The following is a 7,541-nucleotide window of genomic DNA, read 5'->3' as shown; positions in this document are numbered from 1 at the left end:
TACAAAAACTATGTCGGAAATTATTGGAGACTTGTAATTAAGATAGCATGATTTAAGATATATACATTACATGCGCCCCAGCTGGCTTCAAATTTCAACTAAAGGCAAATGTGATAATTATAAAAAAATATATATTAATAAATAAATTTTATTAAATTAACACGAAATTTTATTATAATAATAAGTGTCTAAAATTTAAAATTTTCATTAATGGGTCTATTTATTTTCACTTCATTGTTTCATATTTATTAGAAAGATAAATAGAACTTATAGATAGTACAAAAATGATATTTCAAATATTCCAAGCCTCATACTAGTATATAAAAAGACACCTATATTGAAGACTCGTAAGTCTCACAAATAAATGCATCAAAACTATTGTGAAAGAAACATTAAATCGAACCATGTCAGTCAGCGTATAACTTTGAAAGGTTGTTACACTGTGAAACCAATAGAACCAACATGGAGTGGCTGTATATCATTAACAGAATGTGATCAAGTTGGATTCATGACCCATGTTCCACTTCTTTACTTTTACCGCCCCCCACAAAACTGGCTTACCTCCCCCACTAAAATTGCCCACCATTTTGAAACACTCACTAAGTAGAGTTTTGATGCATTTTTATCTACTTGCTGGTCGTTTACGATCGAAAGAAAATTTTCGTTTTGACTTGGAATGCAACGCAAAGGGTGTTGAGTTCATTGAAGCAGAATCCTCATCAACATTATCTGATCTAGGTGACTTTTCATCTTCTTCAAACAATTACTATCGTTACCTTTTCCGCACGTTGACTACACGCTCCCAATTCACGAGCTTCCTTTGCTTTTGATTCAACTCACCAAATTCAAATGTGGTGACATTAGCATTAGTGTGTTAATCTCACATGCTGTTGTCGATGGACAAAGTACGTCGCATTTTCTCAATGAGTGGGCTCAGCTTGCACGGGGAGAGCCTTTGAAAAGGGTTCCATGTCTTGATAGAACCATGTTACATGGTAAGAAACCATGCAATAGTGTTAATGAGTGGAAGTTTAATGAACCTCCGGTTTTGTTGGGAAATTCAGATGGTAAGGTTGAAGAAAGCAAGAAAAAAACAAGGGTGGAAAAAATCAAATTAAATAAAGCACAAGTTGAAAAGTTGAGAAAAATAGCGAATGAGAGTTGGAATAAACATAGTAATGATCGAGGTTTTTCAAGATATGAAACGATAGCCGGTCATATGTGGAGAAGTGCATGTAAAGCTAGAGGGCATAAAATGAGCAACCAACCATGCTCGGTGTCATTGTTGACTGGAGAAGTCGTGTGAAAACCTAGTTTACCAAAAGAGTATTTTGGGAAATGCTGTATATGATCTAATGGCTACTAGTCTTGCTGGTGATTTGATCTCTAAGCCATTAGGGTATGCTTCAAGTAAAGATAAAGGAAACAATTGAGAAAATGAATGATGAATATGTGAGGTTGATGACTGAGTACTTAAAGAAGCTAGATGATTTGACTAACTTTCAAAATCTTCATGAGATTGTGAGTGGTAATATTGTGCCTTTTTATCAAAATCCTAATTTAGGAGTGGTTAGTTGGTTGACATTGCCATTTCACAAACTTGATTTTGGATGGGGGAATGAGCTTTATATGGAGCCAGGAATACATGACATGCTTGAAGGAGAATCATTCATTCTTCCTAGTTCTCATGATGATGGATCTTTGATGATTTATATTTGCTTGCAAGAGGTCTATATGGATGCCTTTAAAAGACATTTTTATGAAGATCTTGAGCTGGAGACTCCTGTCAAAGTTGTAAAATTGAATGTTTTGAAAACAGCAGGGAGTATCTGTATTTGTAATATTTAATTATTTTGGTTTTAGTATAAATTTGTCATTCAGAAAAGAGCTTGGACTATTATTTTGTGTACTAGAAAAATAGTAATTTACCTCTAGCAAGAAATCAAAATCATGATGAAATATTTTATGATTTACCGATCGATAACTATGAGAGCCATTCGTAAAATTTCAATCATATTTCTATTCAATAGTCAGGACAACTCTTTTAGTAAAGTCTTGAATGGTTTATGTAGGTAAGAATTTGTTATATATTTTGAGCTGTACAGACAACAATATCAGTTAAATTACCAAACCATATATATATATATATATATATATATATATATATATATATATATATATATATATATATATATATATATATATATATATATATATATATATATATATATATATATATATATATATATATATATATATATATATATATATATATATATATATATATACTGTCATCTAATTAGAATTCACCAATCAGTATTACATGACTTATTTGTTATGAGATTCTTCAATGGCCTTTTTGTATCTATCATTTTTGTTGAAGGCTCTTGTATTCATCCATATCTCAGGCGCTAACAATCCAAATAGTTTTCATGACAGATGTTCTATTATTTATGACTTTAAATTAGGCTCTATTTTTGGGTTTTCTGTGTTGAGTTTTATTTTTTGTTGAAAACAATTAAGGGATATGAATTTGTAGAAGGTTTTCCTCCTCTAGAATCATGTTATAACATGAATTGTAGTGACAGGGTTACTTAATTTTGAAATCATTCGCAGGTGGAGAAATATGAGATTTTTATTTTATACATTGAAAGTTTTGGGAATTTTATCAAAATGAGAGTTTTATACATAAAAGGTTAATGGTTTGAAAGCAAGAATTTTTTTACCCATAGAAGAATATAAAGAGACACTTGATTGAGTAGAGAAGATGAAGCAGTATTGACAACATTCATTCTTAATTAAGGAGAATTTTGTCTTAATTTCTCTTTTATTGAAAAAATATTTTATGTATTATAATATGTGTTTAATGAGACCATATTAGTTATTTTAAGTTGTATTTTATGTATTATAATTAATACAATTGATGCACTTTGATTATAAACAATTCTTAACGTTCTATTAGTTTGGATATTCACTTCTAAAAAATCTTAAGACAAAATATTGAATTATTTCAGATACACATATTCAAAATTTCCTAAAAATAAAATATTGAGTGCGTTCGAAAATGCATCTCCGAATGTCATTTTCAAATTTTTAGAGGTTTATTTCACCCCTATAAAAAAGTATTAAAAATTCACTTCTCTTAATAGATGAACAAAATCACTAATAACAAGATATAACATCGTTGAAAGAGAAAATTTAACTGCCATAAATAATTCTTTTACAATCGTCCTTGAAGGAATTCAAACTCAGCACCTTGATAAAAATGTCTCTTAAATTTATCCATATGGTCCTCTTGCAGACACATATAAATCAACAAAGACCCATCATCATGAGGACTAGGAAGAATCAACGAGTCTCCCTCAAGTTCTTCATGAAATCCTGGCCCCATATAAAATCTCTTTTCCCCGATCCAAAATCCATTCCATAAATTGGTAATTCCAACCAACTAACCACCCCTAAATTAGGATTTCGATAAAAAGACACCTCTTCACCACTCCCTATATCATGAATATCTTGAAACTTAGTCAAATCATGTTGCTTTTTAAAATACTCAACCCCCAACCTCACATACTCATCATTTACTTGCTCTATTGCTTCTCTTATCCTACTTGAAGCATATCCTAATGGCTTAGACATCAAATCACCAGCCATACTAGTAGCCAACACATCTAATATTGCATTTCCAAAATACTCTTTTGGTAAATTAGGTTTAACGCGACTCCTCCAATCAACACAAACACCAATCGCAGTTGGTTGGTCATTTTTATGGCCTCTAGCTTTACATGCCTCTTCTCCAAATATGAGCGGTTATCGTTTCATACCTTGAATAATCTCGATCATTACTAGATTTATTCCAACTCTCATTCGCTATTTTTCTCAACTTTTCAACTTGTTTTTCACTCACTTTGAGTATAGCATTTTTTGTTTTCTCTTCCTTTCATCAACATTACTATCCAAATTTTCCAACAAAAGCGGTAGTTGATTATACTCCCATCCGCTGGCATTATTGCATGGTTCTCCACCATGCAACACATTTCTATCGAGAAATGGCGCCCTTTTCAAAGATTCTCCACGTGCAAGTTGAGCCCATTCAAAAATGAAATGCGTCACACTCTGTCCATCACTAACTATGTGAGAGATTAAGAAACTAATGCTAATGCCACCACATGTGAATTTTGTGAGTTGAACAATAAGCAAAGGAAGCTCTTGCATTGGGAGCGTATAGTCAACGCGCGGGAAAAGGTAATGGCAATAATCATTCGAAAGAAGGTGAAAAATCACCGAGATCAGATAATGCTAACGATGTTTCAGCTTCCATGAATTGAACACACCATTGCATTGCACTTCTAGATCAAAACGACCATTACTTTTCCTTTGTAAACGACCAGCAAGTGGATAAAATTGAACTAGAATTTTGCTTAATGAGTGTCTCAAGGTGGTGGCAATTTTAGTAGGGGGGATAAGCCAATTTGCGGGGGGCGGTAAAAGTAAATAAGTGGAACGTGAGTTATCATTCCTACTTGACTCCATTCGGATAATGGTAAACAACCACACCATGTTGGTTCCTTTGGTGTAACAATGTAAGAATCTTTCAATGTCATTGATTGAAGATGATGACATGCTTGATTTAATGTTTCTCTTACAAAGGTTCTGTTGTTTAGTTTGTGAGACTACAAGTTCAATATATATTTGAGAGCTTCCTTATATATTAGTTTGGGAGTATTTGAGAGCTTCCTATTTGGAGAGATGAAGAGAGATTACAATTTTAAAACATTAATTAGTTCATTTTTTTCTTCAAAAGCATTTTTTAATTACGGATTAAACTTGTATTATTATTATTATTATTATTATTATTATTATTATTATTATTATTATTATTATTATTATTATTATTATTATTATTATGTAGGTATCCTTCTTTCTCTTAATTCACAGTGAAAACATGTGTCTATATTTTATTATACTTTATAAATTTTAATTACGATGTATAAAAATATATTATCAGTGGTTGTTATTTAAAGTATATAATTTTCCTATAAACATATTAGATATTGGTGCTTTGATATAAAATATAAAATTAGACTAGTTCGTCCGTTAATTTAGAAATATATAATGAATACAGTAAAAATATTAATTAAAGAAAATAACTTCTCTAAATATATAATAATATACAGTAAAAACATTAATTTAAAAAAAATAATTTTTCTACCCATCACAAAAAATTGAGTAATGTATTTTTAACTAATTAGATTATACCATTTAATTTTATCATATTTAATTATTTATTCAACTTTTTGAGTTAAATAAATAAAAATTCATCTTAATTTAATTTTTCATTTCTTTTTTCAAATGAATGAATATTGCAAGGATCCTACTTTAAAACAGTTATAAAACACATAACCCCAAATAAGTATTAGTACCATTTAGATTACACTGACATAAATATAAAGAGAAAAAAAATAATACAAAATGATTTCACTAAATCATTTTTAATTTATTTTAAACTTTTGTGTGAATGTGCCCAACCAATTTCATTTGTTTTTTATTTTTGATAATGTTTTCATTTGTATTTGTGCTCAAAAAAGAATTGCCCCCTTTGAGTCAATCTTTGAGTCAATTAGAAGAGAAAGATATGCTTGAAAACGAAAATAAATCCATATATTTAAGAACAATCAATAAGAAGAGAGTAAATTTAAATATTTAAAATTAAATTCGTTTTTAATTGATAACATGGAGTTGGTTCTGATAATGGAGAAAAGAAAAAATTTTATTTTTATTATTTAATTTATAAAAAATTGTGATTGATTGTGTATAAGTCTAAGTGTTATGGTTGTATTTTCTCAATTAGAATTATTAAATATTACTCATTTATAATAAAAGATTCTTTTTTAGATACATTAAATAAATAATGTATCGAAACAGTATGTTATTCAAATGCATTATTTATTTAATACAGTATATCTAAAAAAATAATCTTTCCTTATAAATGAGACCGGAATACAATATATTGATATTTATCTACTTTTTGTCTCTCAATGTGATTCATGTGTCACTTTTTTGTAACCAATAAGAAAAAAGATTAATGGCAGACATCCTGCGACATAGAACGTACAGTACGACTTCAATTTTTGGCTTTACCCATCTGCATCACGTGATTTTGCACTAAATGACAGATGTCTACCTCAATCAGGAAAAAGAATAATAATTGCAAGCGGACAAGTTGGATAACTTTACCTATATGAGCTGTCTCATTTTATATTGGTTTAAAAATATACAATTTACCATGTCATCAAGAAAGTCAATAATTTTGGTAATATATTTTTTTATAATTACAAATTCACCCATATGTCTTTAACGAGGTAGGAGTAATAGTTTCCAATGCACCTAGGGTCCCAAAGCTTGCAGTTTTTAACTACAAAAAACCTGATGAATAATGGCATTAAAAAATACAATAAATTGAGATATACGTCTCATCACTTGCTTTTAAATGAGAATATTTGGCTTGTGATTTTGTGAATGTTAAAATTGTGAAGTAGTACTAGTATATGTTGTACGTGCTACTGTGATGTATTAAAAAAAACAAAATACATATAATATTTTAAATTGTGTCCAAATAATTCACATAAATGAATTTAAATTGTAAATTTTAAATTCTAAATTGTGATATAAATAATTTAATATTAAAATATAGAAGAAGAAAATAAATTAAATCTAAAGTAACATTACTATTTAATAGTAAATACCAATTTCTTAAATAAATATCTAACATGTAAACATATGTAACTGTATAAACATAAAATGCAAAACATAAATTATATAATTAATAATTACATTAATTAATTAGTCTTAAAATTTAAAATAAGTAAAAATATTATAAGTTTAGTAGTACACTATGGTCAAAATTAGTTTTATAAATAAATATCTAATATATAGTACTATTTGGGAGAAAAAAAATAACTATAATTTGTTTTTTGCCTAATGAACTATTATCTTTATTTAATTATGTATATGTACTTGCGGTGAATACAACCCTACAGCTCCTGTCAAATTTTTTTTTTTTTATGAAAATTTAAAAATTTTTACTTTTTTACTTTTTTATAATAATGTATTTGTAAATTATGTTTTTTTAAATTAATTTTTTTGAAAAAAAATAGTTAAACAATCTAAATTGGTTTTTAACAAAAATTGGGTTAACTAAATTATTTATAATATGTGGTTCAATTCATTAAATATTGTTAAGGATTTAAGTCTCATGTTCCTCTATCTACTATTGTCCCTTCATGGTTGTTTACGTGCATTTAAAATCATATATGCACGCTGATTGTGTATTATCCTCCCAATTAGGTATGTTGATTATGAGTTGAACTATCAAATCGACGGGTTGGCCCATGCCCAGAACTAGAGCCTGGCTCCTTAAAAATCCAAAAGGTACACAATCCATCAAGCATGTGGCCTGTAAGAGTGCAACTTAAATTATTTGGGATGTACACTTTGGAAAATGGTATGGGCTCTCTTGAGCCCGTGTATATATTTGTCCT

General features: G+C 28.9%; 2 pseudogenes; one reads left to right on the top strand and one right to left on the bottom strand.

Annotated features, from left to right (window-relative positions):
• The first annotated feature begins 364 nt into the window (after positions 1-364).
• LOC131597158 (spermidine hydroxycinnamoyl transferase-like) lies at positions 365-1,848 on the top strand (annotated as a pseudogene).
• Positions 1,849-3,187: 1,339 nt separating this feature from the next.
• Positions 3,188-4,604, bottom strand: LOC131599139 (spermidine hydroxycinnamoyl transferase-like; annotated as a pseudogene).
• Positions 4,605-7,541: the final 2,937 nt, after the last annotated feature.

The sequence above is a fragment of the Vicia villosa genome, linkage group LG4 (genome assembly GCF_029867415.1).
Source record: "Vicia villosa cultivar HV-30 ecotype Madison, WI linkage group LG4, Vvil1.0, whole genome shotgun sequence".
Taxonomy (NCBI): Eukaryota; Viridiplantae; Streptophyta; class Magnoliopsida; order Fabales; family Fabaceae; genus Vicia; species Vicia villosa.
The sequence above is the reverse complement of the archived record's forward strand: the minus strand, read 5'-3'. Positions and strand labels throughout refer to the sequence as shown.